The sequence below is a fragment of the Macrotis lagotis genome, chromosome 4 (genome assembly GCF_037893015.1).
Source record: "Macrotis lagotis isolate mMagLag1 chromosome 4, bilby.v1.9.chrom.fasta, whole genome shotgun sequence".
NCBI classification, from domain to species: Eukaryota; Metazoa; Chordata; class Mammalia; order Peramelemorphia; family Peramelidae; genus Macrotis; species Macrotis lagotis.
Window position 1 is genome coordinate 145624726 of NC_133661.1, and position 19245 is coordinate 145643970.

Genomic DNA, 19245 nt, shown 5'->3' on the forward strand with positions numbered 1-19245 from the left:
CTTCCTCTTCCTCAGCTCAGGTGATAATCCAAATGGATAGGAGCTTTAAGGTGTACCTTAGGCTTGGAAGAAGCTAAAGGGCCTTTACTGCACAGTTGGTAGATTTTGCATTAGTTTTACTAAGACCCTATAGACTGTCATCAATTGCTTTGGGTTTTGGGAGCCTGTCTAAGAGAAAGTATCATTGCCTTTACCCCACTTAGCAAGACATCAAGATCTGTGCCTCTGCTAACCATCCTTAAAGCTCATTTGTACTGATAGCAGTATTTGCTCAGGACACAGGAATCCTAATCTTCGGATCAATTTCAACAATCCATCAGCTCTCACATGTATAGATGAGTGATGGGGGTGATCCAGAGCTAAAGGCTGATTCCATTCAGATGGAGTTCCACCAAGAAGGCAAGAAGACAGAGATCTAATATGCCTCTGGTCATAGCTGATTAGTGAGGCAAGCAAAGGGAACAGTTGTACACTGGGAAAACTTCACACCTTGCCTTGCAGAACTATTGGAATTTATCTTTATAGAGTTAGGTAATTCATAAGTTCTCCTTTTAGTTACCTGATGTTTGTCCTTTGTTTTTGAAGAAGACCATGGCATCAGGGAGTGATGCCATAACAAGTCATGAATTGTATTTGAGTGGAGATGCTTATTTTCTCCTCCAGAACCATCTGGGTCCAGAGGCCAGATATGAATCAGGACAAGTGGAGATGGCCTTGGATGTGAACAGGGAAGGTAGTCTTCATATGGCATGTATAACTGATTCAATTAGTAAGGTATTTGAGAGTTCCCCAAATTAAGGACCTCTCTTGTAGAAAGATGCCTCATGGGGACCATATTCTTAGGAGCCCAATCACTCATCTGGTTGGCTTTCTTAAACTCTCTCCAGTATCTTTGTGGTTTATAGCCAACCTAACCCCTCACCCCCCACCAATGGAAGAAATCACCCTTAGAGACATTAATAGGATAAACTAGGTGTTTTTTATTAATCATATTTCCAAGTTTTTTTCCTAATCTCTGTGCCTATTTTCCTGTCTCATGAGTCTGATCTCAGTACAGTGAAGGTAAGTCTCTGGGTTGGACACCATATTTATCTATCCCAGCCTGTCTATTCCAGCTGTAACCTGTCATTTGCCACTCTCTTCAGTAGAATCCTTTTAACTTGTGTTGTTATAAACTCTCAAATATACCTCATCTGTCATTGAATGGTCCTTAAAAACTTGCTGCTTTGTCTCTAGTTGCTGAATATACTGATCCAATTATTTTTAGTCTTATGCTAGCAGTTCAACTTCTTAAAGACAGTCAATAACTACCAGTAAATACTAGACCCAGCACTTTCTTTACTCTCTCTGAAAGCCATCTCCAGCACCCATTGAACTAACTGCCCTGTACAAGTAGTGGCCTATTATTCAGTCTATTGAGAAGACTTCCTACGCATCATCAAAAGAACCCTTGCCCGGATGGCTAGGTGGCACAGTGGATAGAGCACCAGCCCTGGAGTCAAGAGTACCTGAGTTCAAATCCAGCCTCAGAAACTTAATAATTACCTAGCTGTGTGGCCTTGGGAAAGCCACTTAACTCTATTGCCTTGCAAAAACCTAAAAAACAAAAAAAAGAACCCTTGCCACAGGGTACTACAGAACCAAATCTGCCCACTCAATTACTCTATCCTTCATATTTGCATTGTCTTTCCAAAACTTCAAATACAATATGAGCCATGATGCCATCTTGTCCAAATTACTGACTGTGCCAAATGTGATGGATGAATTTGACTCAGGCTTAGTAGCTTAGGTTCTGAGTTGGAATGAAATGAGACACTTGAAGGTCATTCAAAAGTTAACAAAAGAAAATTTACTTCGGCATGACATAGAAAAGATAATTAATACAAATACTATCAAGGTCTATTGACTTTACCTCCATGACATCTCTCAAATCTCTTCTGTTCTCGAATCATGCCATCTTCCTGATACCAGCCCTCACCACCTTAAGCTTGGACTACTATTACCAAAATGATTTTTTGTAAAGCTGAGGTTCAAATTACCTCCCTACTCAATAAACTCCAGTAGCTACATATCACCTCTAGGATAAAAAATAAAGTACTCTGTTTAGTTTTTCAAAGCCCTTTATAACCTTCTCTGATCCCCACCCTGACTCCAGTCTTTATATGTTTTGCATTTTCTTTCCTGCTCACCCTCCCTCCCACAAAATACTCTTTAATTTAAAGATACTAATGGTTCAATGTACAAAATATTCCATCTCTCAGCTCTGGACATCTTCTCTAGCTGTTTCCCATGCCTGGAATGTTCTCCCTCCTCATCTCTGATGCCTGACTTTTTAAAAATTCACACCAAAATCCCACCTTCGAATGATGATATTGGTGCTTCATTCCCAAAGAAGACCATGACACCAGGGAAGTGATTTCATGACATACGTATGAACTGTTTTTGAGGGAGGGACCACGGGTCCTGGGCTGTCAATCAGCCTCACTTTTTCCTCCAGAGCCATCTGGGTCCAATGGCCAGAAAGGAATCAGGATGATTGATTTTCTTCCACAGTAATGTCAAACATGCCTGGAAACACTCCCCAAGTGTGTTTAGAACCAAATTAAAATGTATTGGGGAAATAAATAGCAAAATAAATATAAATTCATCAGTTCCAAGTCAATCAAGGTCTAGGGACAGTTTGTGGTCCTTTAGGGGAAAACCTTCCAACTATCCTAACCCATATTGATGAGGACAGAGGGATTCCTGGTTGGTATTTTTCTAATCATAGATATCTTTAACTATTGTAATAAGTACATACATGCAATTGGATCTAACTGTTCCAAGACTTTCATTGAATATCACTCATATCTCCTACAGTTGATACTTCAAAGAGAAACATTTTTGTAGGATTGTAGAATAACAGGTGGAAGAGATCATAGAAGGAATCTAGTTCAACCTTCTTCCCCCCTTCCACAACACATATTTCATAGAAAAAGAAGTTGAGGCCTACAGATAGTAAAAAGCAGAACCAAAAACTGAACTCAGCACTGGGGTGTAGTTGAAAGAGTGCTAACCATGGAGCCAGGAATCCTATGTGATCCTAGGTTAGCCACTTAGCTTCTCAGTGTTCTAAGATTATAAATTATCTACATGGGTAGAGGGGCTTCCCTTATCTGGGAGTTCCCAATTCCAAATGATTTAGTCCCAATCTCAATCTGATCAAAGTCTTCTCCCCTAAAATCAATTGACCTTTCTAGAAGGTCAGAACATATTCAGTGAACAGATTGATACTGATAGATTCCTTATACCAGTAAAATACATGATTTCCATTAAAATTAGATTTCTACAAGAGCAGCTTATCCATAAAGAATGGCTCCATTGATGTCTTGGGTGTCCTGGCAATATGAGGCACATCGTATAAAAGTAGGTGGAAAAGTCCATGTTAAGGTGTTGTTGGGTCTCCTAATCTACCTTGTGTGGGTACTCATCTGTTATCAAGAGAAATCTAGGCAAGGTCAAGGTTAGAGTATTCTTGGAGCTGTGTTTGAAACATAAAACTCCTTCCCAATTCCAGAGTAGCTTAAGATGGGCCACAGGACTTTCACAAATGGGCAATTAGAGAATAATACAAGGTGGTATATAAACAAGTGCCAAACCTAATCTGAGGATGGATGCAGTCTATATACACTGTGGCTAGTATAGTTTAGCAGGAGCATTGGGCTTGAAATTACATGATCTGACTACTAGTCTCAGCTCTGCCACTAGCTGGTTCTGTAATTTTGGGCAAATTACCAAACCTCTTTGTGAAATATCTTATCTACTTCAAAAAGTTGAAGAGGGAATTAAATTAGATAATATACACAAAGCACTCTGCTTATCACTTTCACTAAGACTCTTGGAACCTCTGTTCTTTTGAAAATAGAACTCTTTACCCTTAGTCTCTTCCACTTCCTTGTATTCCTGGAAAGTTAGTTTTATTGGTGAAGTTGTGAACTGATCCAACCTTTCTGGAGAGCAATTTGTGATCATGTTCAAAGTTGTGCATAACCTTTGATCCAGCAAGACTACTACTCTATCCCAAAGAGATCATAAAACAGTGAAAAGAATCACATGTACAAAAATATTTATAGCAGCTCTTAATTTTGTGGTAGCAAAGAATTGGAAAAGGGGGGAATGACCATCAATTAGGGAATGGCTGAACAAGTTGTGCTATGTGTAGTGGGATTATATTGTGCTATAAGAAATGATGAGCAGGTGAATTTCAGAAAAACCTGGAAAAATTTACATGAATTGATGTGGAATGAAGTGAGCAGCATCAGGAGAACACTGTACATAGTAACAATAACACTGTGTGATAATCAACTATGATAGACTTAGCTCTTCTCAGCAATACAATGATCCAAGACAACTCCAAAAGAATCATGATGGAAAATGCCATCCACATCCAGAGAAAGTACTATGAAATCTGAATGCAGATCAAAGCATATTATTTTGACTTTTTTGTTTTATTTTTTGCCTTTTCTCTTTTGTTCTGTTTTTTCTCTTTCACAACATGACTAATGTGGAAATATGTCTCCACAATTGCATATGTATAACCTGTATGAGATTGCTTGCTTTGGCAGCTAGGAGGTGGTGCAGTGGATAGAGTACTGGACTTGGATTCAGTAGGATGGGAGTTCGAATCCAGCCTCAGACACTGGACAATTACTAGTTGTGGGACCTTGGACAAGTCACTTAACCCTGATTGCCTCACATCCAGGGACATCTCCAGTCATCCTGATTTATATCTGGCTACTGGTCCCAGATGATGTTGGAGGAAAAAGTGATGTTGGTGACTTAACACAGCCCTGTCTCACTCTAAATCAAATTCACTTGCTTGTCATGGCATCACCTCCCTAATGTTATGATCTTCTTCCAGAATGAAGGACAGACATCATCCTCATCATATCACCATTACCACAAATATAACATTGGATGGGTTAGATAATTCCTGACATCCATTACAGTTCTAAATCTATGAATTATATACAAAATTGAATTCATCATTTTCCCCTTAAAACCTGTCTGAATTCCTTTCATCATTATTTCTCTTTAATGGCACCTTTCTCCCAACCACCTTATCACAAAACTTGAAAGTAGCCTCAGACTCTTCCTATCCACACTATTCACATCTAATAAATTTCCAAATTCTGTCAATTTTATCCCATCAAAACTTTCCCAAAAACATTTCTTTACACTTTTATTTTATTTTATTGCAACCACTCTAGAATATAAACCTTCATTCTATCCTCTTATAGTTTACCCCCTCCAATTCACCTTCAGGACTCAGTCAAAATAATCTTTCTCTCAAACAGATCTGGACTTGTCCTTCCCCTCTCAAAAATTATCAGAGGCTTTCCATTGCTTACCAAAAAAAAAAAAAGACATTGTTTATTCTAACATTCAAGACCCTCCAGAATGTAACTCCAATCTCTCCAATCTGTCTTTCCAGCATTATCTGAAATTGCCCCAAGTCTTTTACTGTTCATTATAAAGAGAATTTATTGCCATTTCTTGATCTTATCCTGTCTGCTATCACCACACCTTTGAATGCATTTCCCTATTGTCTAAAACAGTAATTCTCAGACTGTGGTCTGGGGATCCCTGAGACCCCTTCAAAGGATCCATGAGGCCAAAACTATTTTTATTATAATATTAATGCATTTTAATTTTTTCCTTCTAGATACTCACAAGAAATAAAAGCATAGTTTGATTAGATTTGGTCTTCAAAATATAGTGTACAACACACACACCAATCAAGTGTGAAGCCAGTATGAAAGGGAATTGGAAGTCACAGAGCTTCCCAGAAGTGTTTAGTTGCATCATGTTTGTAACCTTAGGGATTAGCCCAGTATGGGGCTCAGAAAATTTATGAAGCAAAGAAAGAGATGAATGAGGCATCTTGAACGGAATCATTTAGCAATATTCCAGTGGAGGAAGAGAAAGGATAAATATCACAGAGCACCTGGTGACAGGAGAGAAAAGGAAAAGAAATAGAGAAAGGGCTTCTGAGGAAGCAGGAGAGTCCTCCAGATTAGTGTGAGAGCCAAGTTTATAAACTAAATTAAGCTAATGGAAAAGATGCAAGAGGGATTTTCCTGGAGTGCCCAAGAGACTACTAGTCAGATCTGAATGTATTGCAGAGTGAGTGGGGAAGGTAATGACGATAATCATAGGTATGACTGTAGGTCAACATAATTTCTCTCTCTCTCTCTCTCTCTCTCTCTCTCTCTCTCTCTCTCTCTCTCTGCCCCCATCTGTCTTTTAGAATCTTCTTTTCTTTGTCTTTCTGTCTCATAAGCACAGTAGACAAATCCACTAAAACAGTCTAAAAGAGGCAGGAAGCTCATCTTAGGGTTTTGCCATTTGATGATTCTGTTAGGAGAGTGGTGAAGGGGATATCTGGGAATGTACAAGGTTTGCCGTGACCTTCTGGGTATAACATAATACTCAGTGGTGCCCTGTAGGAAATCTAAACTGATGAAGTACTGGATCAATGTGATTGATCAACGTGATCAATATACTGGAGTCAGATCATAGAAGTAGATTTTTAAATGTATCACTTTGGAAATCAGCAAATGCTACAAATAAGAGCTTGATTTACTGTTTTGTTGATTACCTAGACTTATGAAAATAAGTTAGAAAGTGTTAATAATTCAGATTAAACTTAAAAGTATGTATGGCACTCATTCCCTCTGTACTTCCCACTCCAAGTCCATTCTTTTTTGGGTTTTTTTTTTGGTAAGGCAATGGGGTTAAGTGGCTTGCCCAAGGCCACACAGCTAGGTAATTATTAAGTGTCTGAGGTCAGATTTGAACTCAGGTACTCCTGACTCCAGGGCCAGTGCTCTATCCACTGCACCACCTAGCTGCCCCTCCAAGTCTATTCTTAACTGTTTGCCAGCACAATATGAGCTGACAAATTGCATTCTATAATACTAATACACACTTTTGGAGAAAAATTCTGAGGAATTTGCCTGAAACGCAAATCAACTAAGCCAAGATGACACACCTAGCAAGCATCAAAATTGGAATTTGAATCTATTTCTTGCTGATCCCAAGCTCAGTCCTCCATCTGCTATGCCATGCTGATTCTAAACCATGGACACCCATGGCAAAACCAGACACAAGGGAGTGTTTAACAGATGGAGTAAGCTTGGGCACAAAGAGCTTACCCATGGTCACACAATGAGTCAGAGGCAAAATCTGAATCCAAATTTCCAAAAATACTCAAGGTCAAGTTTCCACATAGAATCAAAGATTTAGCTCATCTGGTACAACCAGTCTAATGTTTAAGGAAAGTGAGGTCTATAGGTTAAGCAGCTTATTCAAAACACAACTAGTTAACTACAGAAAGATCTTAGACTTTCTTCTGTGTATCTTCTCCCCCAATTAGAGTGTGAGCACCTTGAGAAGGGGAACTGTTTTCCTTTTCTTTATCCATCTCCATTTAATAACTGTTTTTTTCCCCACCCATTCCCCTATATCATTTTATCTCTCCTTTAAAAAAAAACAAACAGATAAACAATGGGTGTGTTGAACTCAGGAAGAGTCTACTCAGTTGAAAAAAATCAGATTTAGGATTTATTTTATTATCTTCCTTTAAGTTACTAAATGTTTAAAGCTGTGGAATTCATATTTAGAGTGGACTTTAGTCATTCCAGTCTGAAAGTGAGAGAGAGGGCAACTAGGTGGCAGTGGATAAAGCACTGGCCTTGGAGTCAGGAGTACCTGGGTTCAAATCCAGTCTCAGACACTTAATAATTACCTAGCTGTGTGGCCTTGGGCAATCCACTTAACCCCATTTGCCTTGCAAAAAAAAAAAAAAAAAGAAAGTGTGTGTGAGAGAGAGAGAGAGAGAGAGAGAGAGAGAGAGAGAGAGAGAGAAACACTACTGATTAATGAAGGTTATCATATCAACAGTAAGATAATTTCCTCAGGGTCTCAGATAGCATATTAGACATAGTACTAATAAAAAACTATTTTACCTCACCCACAGGATATAGATGATTATGCTTTGGAAAAAAATAGAAAGAAAAAAATGCCTAGATATATTTCTTAGAGATCTTAATGTAAGCAGGTACTGAGGATAATTTCTGTGACAATCACATGTCAACTTACAGCCCTGGAAGGCTCTGTGTGGAATGGTGCCAGAGAGGAGGCGGATAGGGCAAGCAGCCAGAGTGGCTGCACCCATGGTCCATGCCTAGAGCCAATAGCCCCGGAGAAAGGGAGACAAGTGTAATCACGAGAACCAACTTGAAATCTGGATAAGGCAATTGGCATCACCCAGTTTTCCCTTCAAGGCATCACTAGGACACAGGTAACATGGGTCAGCCAAGGCTGAAGCCAGGTGTTGGTCACAGGTGGTTTCCTAGAAGATAGCTTGAGGTCATGATGGGGATTTCATGATCAGGTCAGCACATATATGGCACTGTGCTGGGAGGACAGAACAATAATTTCAGTGTCAGGGTAAAAGACAAATAGTACAATAGTCTCAGAAGAGCTTAGAGAAGCCCTTTGTTATAATCCAGAATGTAAGAACTAAAAGGCCCTTAGAAAGCATCTCTTCCAACCCTTTAATTTTACAGATGAGGCAAAGAAAGTTGTTCAGTATCACACAGTAGTCAGTGGCAGACCCAGAGTCTCCTGATTCTCATTCTGGTGGTCTTTCTGAAATGTTAGCTGACTATAAATTCCAACTGGATTTTGGCTTCTTACCCTTTGAACCTAACCAGTAACAGAAAATTTTGAATAAACATCCCTTGCAAAAGAGATGCAGTCTTTGGAACAAGTTTCATTGACTGTCTCATTTTTTTATTCTCATAGGGGCATATTACTTAATAAATGTTTGTTGATTCAATAATTAACATATATCTGGGTTTATTTTATATGTGTGTTATTTGTCTATTTTAAATCACATAAGTATACCTCATGTGGTATTTCAGATATCTTTGACATTAGAGTCAAGGCATTCTGGGTTTGAATATTGCTTCAGATACTAACTGTAATAAGTCTCTTACCATCTCTGCCTCTGTTTACTCATCTGTAGAATGACAAAGTAGATATTACTTACCTCACAGGATGATTATGAGGTTTAAGTAAGGGTCTGAAAAGTGAACTGCAAACCTTAAAGTGCTATTATGAATGTCGGTTATTATTATTATTATTATTATTATTACCTTGGAGCCCAACAATTAGCTGAAGACATAAAGGATTTCAGCATCTATTCTGTACTTGAGACTGCTTGGATCTGGCTACCCAGTAATTTGCCTCGATTGCCTAAGATAAGACATTTGTCTCTACAGGCCTTATTACAAAATATACCGACTTTGTTTATGAGGTTAATAATTAAGATTAATTGGCTGTGGGCACAAAGCATTTCTTTAGAGCTATTGCCCTAAAAATTAATTATGGAAGCCTCACTCCTAAGCAGGATGATCATCTAGTCTGCTCCTAAAACCATTTGGAGGCTAATTAGTTTGCCCAAGCCGGCTGGAGACGGGACTGCGTGAGCAGCCGGCTGCCTTCCTGCGGAGCCGGGCGGCAGGCCGGCGGGGAGGGTGCCTTGGAGGAGGGCGGCTTGTTTGCAGTTTCCCAGGCCTGAGAGTGAGAGGGGAGATAACCCAGCCGTGAGTCATCCTTTACTGGAAGATCCTGGAGACGAAGCTGCAGATACAAAACATAACAAAACATAAACTGGGGTTTAAGGAGAAAAAAAAAAAACCCCGACAACTCAAGTCATAGCACAACCCCCACCACACGCACAGACAAGAGCATGGTCATAGCCTACGTAAGCATCCCACTGAAGAACTATAAAGTGGGGGAGAAAGAAGGGATGGGTGACAAAGGGCCAGCGCCCTGCTGGAGGGGCAGCCCCTGCTGGTCCCCCCAACCCCGGCCTCTCCCGCCTCCTCCCCCTCTTCTGTCCCACCCCCCTCCTCCTCTCCCCATCCCTCCCGGGCCGCACCTCCTCTTTCCCAATCCGCCTCCTTTAAAGAGGATGGCATTTGCCCTCTGCCCGCTGTCCGGGCCTTCCAGGACTCCGGAGTTTACTTCTTTCTGTAGACAGATTTCACTGGGGGAGGGGGGGAAGTAGTCCTCCTGTTAAAAATTTAATGTATTTCTTTTGCAAACACCAGATACTATTGTTTCTTTTCCGAGAATGCTTCTGGACAGCATCCTGGGGATGCTACATCTCCATCAGCCTCTGTGCCTCCCGGTTGAAGAGACCCTACAAGACCGGGTAACATGTGCTCCCTTACACACACACACACACACACACACACACACACACATACATACACGGGGCAGGGCCAGGGAGAAGGGGGTGCGGGCAGGCGGGTAGAGACAGAGAAACACACACAGAAACAACCAGATGGAGAGATAGAGACCTAGCTGCCTCAGCAGACTTTCCTCCAGTTTCCTTCTATCCTGCACAATGGAACACATTACCCTCTTAAACCACACAGTTGTTTTTCTCCTCTGACGGATGGCAGTGACTAAGATGATATGCTGTTCCCCTCTGGACCTGGGAAGAGTTGGACTTTGGAGCTTCCATCTGGAGACGTGTGACTAGCCTTTCTTCTGTTCCCCAAAGCTCCAAGTCTCAGCTGGATCAATCCGTTGAATGTGCCCTGGCAACGATTTCTCAGTTAATCGACCAATAAGCTACTACCGGCCAGGCACACTAAATGCAGAAATTTGGATAAGTTGTTAGCCCCATGAGAAAGGATTATTGACTGATGGTGATGCTTGTCCTTCTTCTTGAAGAAGACCAGGACCTCAAGGAGGTGATGCCTGTCAAGCACTGTTAATTGGATGGGGGGGGGGGGCTGTGCTAAGTCACCAGCCTCACTTACTCCTCCAGAGCCATCTGGGTCCAGTGGCCAGGTAGGAGTCAGGACAACTGGAGGTCATGAAGAGTAGGGTGCAACCCAACAACAGCAACAATAACAAAAGGCTCAGAACTGAATAGCTAATGGAATTACAGCTGGACAGAACTTTAGAGGTCACCAAGTCACAGAATCACACAATTTGAGAATGGGAAAGATCTCAGTAATCCTGTAATCTAAACCATATAAGAAAGGAACCCCCTCCCCCATTATCACATACCTAGCAGTTGTTTAGTCTCTAGGTAAAGGAATCCAGCACTTTTGAAGGAAGCCTGAACCATCCTCAAAAAACTCTATGCTTTAGGATAGTTTTCCAGAAGGTGAGTCTCATTATTATTTCTTCCCTAACTCTGCCTTCCAATCAAATGATCTCTTTCACCTGACAACCCCTCAAGCTTTCCTTCTCCAGGCTAAACATGCCCAATTCCTTCAACCCATCCTCCTTTGATATGGATTAAAGGCCTTTTGCCATCTGGTTGCCTCCTGGACAGTCTAGTTAATCAATGTTCTTCTTTAACTATGATACTTTGAACAGAATACAATACTCTGACAAGGGCATAGTACAGTGAAACTATCACTTCCCCTTTCTGGAAACTATCTCTCTTAATGAAGCACAAGTTTCTCAACTGCCACATAAAACTGATGATTAATATTGGGGTTAGAACTCACTAAAACTCCCAGCTCTTTTTCAGAACAATTCCTAGCTAACTATAACCATCCTGTCTCAAACTTGTGACAGTGATTTTTTTTAACTGAAATGGAGTATTTTACCTGTATTCCTAATAAATTTCATTTTATCCATTTCAATTCAATGCTCTAGCATGCCAAGATTCCTTTTTCATCTCTCATTTACTACTAGTTATCACTTCCAGCTCTGTGACACCCAAAGTTTGATAAATATTTGATCTTTGCCATTGTCAAAATCATAGACAAAAATGTTAAACAACACAGGGCCAAGTATAGATTCCCTGGAGTATACCACTGGAGAACCTGCCATGTGGACATTGAACCATGGAATCCTATCATCCAAAGAGTTCCAAAGTCTTCTGTTTGTGTCATCTAATCCTTAACTTTCCATCTTCTCAACAAGAATATAGAGTTGTTTTATGAATAGTAAAATCTAGGTAAATTAGATTCACAGCATTCCCCTCATCTTTTAGTTAAGAAATTATGTGAGAAAAGAAAATGAGATTATTGATGTGATATTCTTTATGAAGTTATGTTGGCTTGGTGTCAACAAATCTTCCCTTTCTAAATAAGTTCCAGTTATTTCTTTAATGATCTAGAGTTTTTTCCAAGAATCAAAGTCAACCTCGGCATCTTATAGTTTTAAAATCTGGTTCTTTCCCCCTTTTTTTTTCTTTCTTGTTTTTTGAAAATTGGGACAACCTTTGTTATGCTTCTCTTGTTCATGTTCTTTCAAATATTATTTAGAGTGTTTATCAATCACATCTGTCAGTTCTTTCAGTAGTCAAGAATATATTAGAGTCAGGTGACTTGAATTCATCAAGGATAGCTACATGCTCTTTACTACTCCCTTACTTTGGATATCAATTCCTTGTTAGTCATTTTTTTAGTCCTTTCATTTCTAGTACAAGTCATCTTCCTTGGTAGTGAAAACAGAAGCAAATTAAGAGTTCAGTATTTCTGCATTCCTATGTCATCAATTATCATACCCCATGTAATCCATTTTTTTGATTCTCATTTTCCTTCAATATATGGGGGGGGGGAGAAGCTAAAACCAAACACAAACATGTACCATTTTTTTTATTATCTTCAACTTCCTTCACCAACTCCACCTCATTTAGAGATTTATTTAGCATACCTGACATTTTCTTATTAGATTCACCTTCTCTTCCTAGCCTAGCTTCCATCTTTGGCATTAATTTTAAAGATCTCAGTTGATTGCTGTTTGTCATGTGGTCACATTGCATTTTAGACAAATGCCATATTTTATCTTCATTGGATTTGTTTTCCTTTCTGGCTTCAGAATTTCATTCTTGAGCATCTCCCTTACAATGGGATATTATCTATTCTTTTGAACTCTTTGAAATCTACTTTCCTTAAATATTGGGAATATGTCATAGACTATGCCAGAACTTCTATCTATCTATTCTTGAAATTTTTCCTCTAAGCACCTATTTCAACCCTTACTGTGAATCAGATCTAAGAATAGAATTTCTCTTTATCTCTTTCTTCATTCTTTTTTTTTTTTTTGGTTTTTTGCAAGGCAATGGGGTTAAGTGGCTTGCCCAAGGCCACAAGTGTCTGAGACCGGATTTGAACCCAGGTACTCCTGACTCCAGGGCCAGTGCTTTATCCACTACGCCACCTATCCACCCCCTTCTTCATTCTTTAAAGGATGAAAATTATGACTAAGGCAAGGTAGGAAGTTATTGGACACTAATTTTTTGATGGGAGGGGAGAGATTTTGATTGTGCCAACTTGGTGGCACAAATGTTCTTTTTTGTGATTTCAGTAGTTGTGGTATTAGTACCTGTATGAGCAGTTGCCAGGCTGCCTCTCTTCCTAGGATGGTGTCTGGGGGCACTAGACTTTGGAAGTATTGCTCTCCCAAAGGCTCCTGGGTTCAGAGTCTGGGACTGATCCCATCAAGGTCTAAGGGGTCAAAGTCTAGTGGTCAAAGTGATATGGTACTTTACTTAGCAATACTTATTGATAAGTCAAACCAAAAGGAAGAATCTTAAAAAAATATGAAGTAAAATCTAGAAAATAATCTCCTTGAAGTCAAGGGATGTTTTATTTTGTCTTGTCTCCCTCCCCAGTGCCTAAAGTACAATGTCTTACATACAGTAGTAGCTTAATAAAATACTTGCTGAATTGAATTGAATTGACTCATCAGTTCTTGGTGTAATGATGATGGAAAGAACAATTTATTTGACTCTTCAAGAGGTAAAGATTTAATTCCCCACTTCAGGCTTATAGCCTTTGTTTACTTGTTGGAAAGGAACCCAAACTAATCCCTGACTGTCCTTTAACATTGCTGGTAGTTTTAAGCAACTCTTTAATCCTGACTATGAAAAAAAGCTCCTTCACTGAGATCCTGCTATATAAAGGCTCCTAAGGAAACCCACAAAATAAATCATGAAAGGAAACACAAAACACTTCCAAGTTCAAGAGGCAAGATGTTCTATGTTCATGTCTGTATTTAATATCTCAAAAAATATTTCTGAGGGCAGGGGAGGAACAGTTTCCAACTTTTGACATCTCCTAGAGGTAAGGATGACTCAGACCAGCATTCTTTTAGGACAGGTTCTGAGGAAACACTTAGAAGTTATTGAACAATTTAAAAAAAAAAGGAGACTGACAGCTATAATGTAGAAAGGTTATTCAACAAGGATACTTGAGGGTGTTAATATGGGTAGATGAGCCATTATTTTTATCCTGGTTTCTGTCCTGGTCAGCAGGACAGGGTGTGGTGATTTAAATAGTTTGGGAATATTGCCAAGTCTTTAGTACCCCAGCTCCATGTGAGTGAAACTTTATGTGCCCTTAGGCAAACAAAAAACCACATCAATACATCTAGAGCAACCAGGAATCTGGACCCAACCCCCAGGGCAATAAGTTCTAGTTTTTGGTTTTATTACTTTTTAGGGAAAAACTATTGTAACCTTTGTGGGGAGGGAGGATAGAGAAAAGATATTGGTCTGATTGGTCCTATTATATGTCATCTTATCTCCAGCACCTAATACAATGCTTAGTATATGTAGAGTGCTTAATAAATGTTTGTGCAGTTGAATGGACTGAAGTAGCCTCTTAATGAAGAGAATAAACATCACTAGCTCCAATCATAGCCCATTTGGTCAACATGACCAGAGTAAGTTACAGTAACAGGAAAGTTTGGGAGTAGAGGTTGAGGTTGGAACAAGAAGTTGGCTACAGAACTAAGCAAGTGTATTGCCTAGGGTGTCAATGATAATGCAGTCTGGAATCAGTAGATGACATTCACTATAAGTGTGAGAGCATATTGTTATTTTCATACCATGTGGTTAGGGCATGAATAAATAAATAATTTATTAAGTATGTACTATATTCTGGACATTATAGTGATACTTGGAGATAGAAAAACATTACAGTCTCAACCTTCAAGAAGTTTATGTCCTAACAGGGGAAGGCAATTTATATAGGAGAGTAATGGTCAGGGAAGGATATTTCTGTATTGGAAGTCATAAGAATATTGAGAAGAGTATCTCATGGCAGTATGGCAGTACATAAGCAGTCAGTTGATATGTTCTTTTTTTTTTTTAGGTTTTTGCAAGGCAAATGGGGTTAAGTGGCTTGCCCAAGACCACACAGCTATGTAATTATTAAGTGTCAGAGACAAGATTTGAACCCAGGTACTCCTGACTCCAGGGCCCGTGCTTTATCTACTACACCACCTAGCCGCCCCAATATGTTCTTTCTTTCATCAACCATGGATGTCCTCATAGCCTCTGTCCTGAGACTTTCTTTTCTCCCTCTATACTATTTCACTTGGGGATCTTATCATTTCTCGTGGATTGAATTTTCATCATTATCTAGAAGATTCTCAAATCAATTAATATAGACCTAATTTCTCACCTTACCTTCATTCTCCCATCTCCAACTGCCCTGTGGAAATCGAAACCTGGATGTTCCATAGATATCTTAAACTCATTATCTCCAAAAAGTAAGCTCATTATCTTTCTTCTGGAATGCTTTCCTCTTAAAGTTGAAAGCTCCATCATCTTATCCCACAAACCTCCAACCTAGATGGCATCATTAACTCCTCTCTTTTGTCCATTGTCCAATCAATTGCCAAGTCCTGTTTAGTCTATCTTTATACTATCTCTCTTTCTCTTGTATATGTGCATGCATGTATATATTCACTGACCTACTCTCTCTCTCTCTCTCTCTCTCTCTCTCACACACACACACACACACACACACACACACACACACACACACACACACACACACACAACTTGGGAGATGAACCAGGAGACTAAAGTCTTAATATAAATTTGAGGGGATAAAGGGCTGCACCAGGGAGGAGTCAGTGTCAGAAGAGAGACAGATGTATATATACATCTATACACACAAACATACATACGCACAGAGACATTTATATATAGTGTGATATATAAAAAGTTCAAGAGACATAATTTCTTGGAAATTATTCATTTTATTAATTATGGCTAGTGAATAATTGATAAAAGGATTAATCATTTGGCTGTCCCAAATTGTGGCCTATTGATGTTTTGTTGGTTTTTGTTTGTTTGTTTGTTTTTTAGGTTTTTGCTAGGCAATAGGGTTAAGTGGCTTGCCCAAGGCCAAACAGCTAGCCTATTGATGTTTATATGCCCTTGGAAGAATGGGTGTTCCCAACAGACAGCAATCAATACTAATTGGTTAACAATTAATGAGGAGAAAAATATTATGAGAGGTGGGCCTTTTCTAATGAGAAGCTGAAGGACTTGACTTTGAATATGTCACTTTATTCCCAGACCACCCCAGTTTGGAATATAGGAAAAAATCTACCCAAGCCTGAGTAGAACAATGGGCTTCCCCATGTGGGTGAAGTCTGAAGAAGATTAGAAAATTAATACAATCTCATTATCAGCAATGTCCCTTAACTGGCTGGCTGAATAATCTACAAGGAACTGATTTTTGAATACAGAAATAGAAAAGGAAAAAGTTCTGTTATTTCCCCAATAGTAAAAAAAAAAAAACCAAACATTTCTCTCAATGAAGAGGCAAAATATAGACAGATAGTATGCACATATATATGCATACACATATGTGCATATAATCCTATTTGTACATAGTTTGTATGTTGTGGCCTCCCATTAGATAGTGTTCTTTCTGAGAAGAGGGACAGCTTTTGATTCTTTTTGGACCCCAATAAATGAATTGGTTTTACTCTGCACCATTACAAAAATTTGATGAGACTATAGATTCATTGAGTTCTTGAAACATTTTATTATAATTCCTTTTATTGGATGTCACATAAATCAAAGGTGGTTGTAGTAGGTTCTATTTGATTTCTTTTCAGTGTCCTGTGTGTATTTTGTTCCTTTTGAATAATAGCACTTATGTACTGCAATGATTTCTAGGATATGGTTCTGTTCAAGATAGGTTTTGAAGAAATTCAATGTCCTTTTGTTGTAGTTGTTGTTTGTTTGTTTTTGTTGAGAGCTGACACAACAGGGGCTTGGATAGAAAAGGAAATCCACAGTTCAAGCAATTCTTGTTTAGTGGTGTGGTGCCAGTAATTACTACCTTTAACAGTCTAGAGTAGGGCAAAATTCATTTGGGGGGGGGGGTAAGAGCACAAAGGGTTGGAACTATGTCAAGCAGATGAGTATTGACTTCATAGAAATGGGTTGTTCTTGTCCAGATCTGATACAGTCCCTGGTATTTCATGTCAAATATTGGAATAAAAGGAGGCACTCAGAGAATATTAAACAGTTAACTGGAGATTTATTTAGCCAAAGCAGAAGGATATTAATACTGACAGGCATTGAAGGCTCCTCAAGTTGATCTGGCTGAGAGAAGCTCTCTTACTGTAATACCCATCATGACTGACCAACCAAGAATTAAAGAATGCTTGGAGCATCTCATGGTTGCTTTGTATTTAAGAGATCAGAAATGGCTTCTAACAGCTTGGGTCTGTAGTTCCCTAAAGTCAACCAAGTCTTAATACCTTTTAAAGAAACATTAGCCTAACTTGCATGGGGGAAGGGTTAGGATATATCTCCTAATATACTAATATAGAAAGGATACTCTAGTCCAGGAAACAGTATAAATAATATTACAGGAGCAGGAATATGTCCAGTGTATAGCAAAATAATGAAAACAATTTGACTGAATCACTAGGTTCAGGCTGAGGAGAAAAGGTCAATATCCTAGGTCAATATCCTTTAAGATGTCAAGTGGGGCAGGTAGGTGGTACAGTGAGTAGAGCACCAGCCCTGGAGTTAAGAGAACCTGAGTTCAAATCTGACCTCAGTCACTTAATAATTACCAATTGTGTGATCTTGGGCAAGTCACTTAACCCCATTGCCTTGCCAAAAAAAACCAGATGATATCGAACGAAAGAAACCTATTAAAGGCAAGATTCACAGTTAAAATACAGGACAGCCAAGTTCAAAGATGTGGTAAACTATTGGCTGTTAAAAGTTCAGGTCTTCTGATATTTAGGGCTTTAAGGTTGGGGTACAGGAGACCTGGATTTCATTGCTTTTCCTGTGACTGTCTTACAGTGTGACCTTCATTAAGGAATTTAGGGAGGTTTCCATATTTCCCAACTGTGAATCATGGATAATGTCCTTTTTCCATGGCAAAGGCAGTTGTGAGAAGGCCAGATTGATGTCTGGGAAGCATTCAATGTATCTCCAGTCAACAAATTAGTCTGGAATGTTTTTCATTGGGAGAGGCTCCTCTCTGGGTTCTTCAATAAAAATCTCAGTCACTATAACTATTTAATCCCTTTGTTTGAAAACAAAACCAGGGAGTATAAAGATGTTTAGTTTGGTGGAACTGGCAAAAATTCTGTTAGAATGTTGTCTTATTTCATAAGCAATGTGACTAGTATCACTTCTTTCAAATGAACTAGTTAGCTCCCACAAAATCCCTTGGGACATAACAGGAAAACAGACTTTGGGAAGGGCATGATGTGGAAAGGGCTCAGTAAACATGTTTGTTTTGTCAATTAGTTTGGCTTGACTGAAGTATGGTTCTGTTACTGATTTATAATGACAGGCAGCCTTAGGCGTCATTCCCTTGAGACCTTCAGGCAAGTTAAGACTGTGGAAATGCTGGTTCCTTTAGATTCTTTCCTATTTTGTTCCAACCTGAGACAGGATCCATAACTCTGATCTTAGTAACAATGGTTGCTGACAGACATCTTCAAATTAATGAGGCCACAGGTTCAGGGACAGAAAAGATAAAATGAACACAATAGGACCAGGCTTCTTGCTTTAATCATAAAACATTAACCTTTACCCTAGAATTCTTGTCTTTAAGAAGGGAAAACTCCATAGAAAGGAGACAAGGATATTAAAAAAGGAAAAAGAGACTAAACAACTGTAACCATTTTATCTAGGATTCTTACATGACTTGTAAGAACTGAGTATATTTAGGGGATTTCCCATTTTTTTGTCTTGCCATCCAAAATTCAGAATTATTTGATACCACTGAGCATGTTGCCATCAATTTCCCCTGCAAGCACGTTGTTCATGATAAATCTAATAAGAAAAGATTTATTTACAGATCAAGGAGAGAAATTAGAATTAATATTTTCAGGGAAAGTACTATTTTAGGAATTGAATGGGACTCTAAGAGGTAT

General features: G+C 39.1%; 1 long non-coding RNA gene across 1 annotated transcript; it reads right to left on the minus strand.

The window, feature by feature from the left end:
* Nucleotides 1-5662: 5662 nt before the first annotated feature.
* Nucleotides 5663-11381, minus strand: LOC141521574 (uncharacterized). The gene is made up of 3 exons (XR_012478008.1): nt 11137-11381; nt 10477-10658; nt 5663-9690 (listed from the first exon to the last, which is right to left on the minus strand). It is a non-coding gene; the product is annotated as an uncharacterized LOC141521574 (long non-coding RNA).
* Between the last annotated feature and the right edge of the window lie 7864 nt (nt 11382-19245).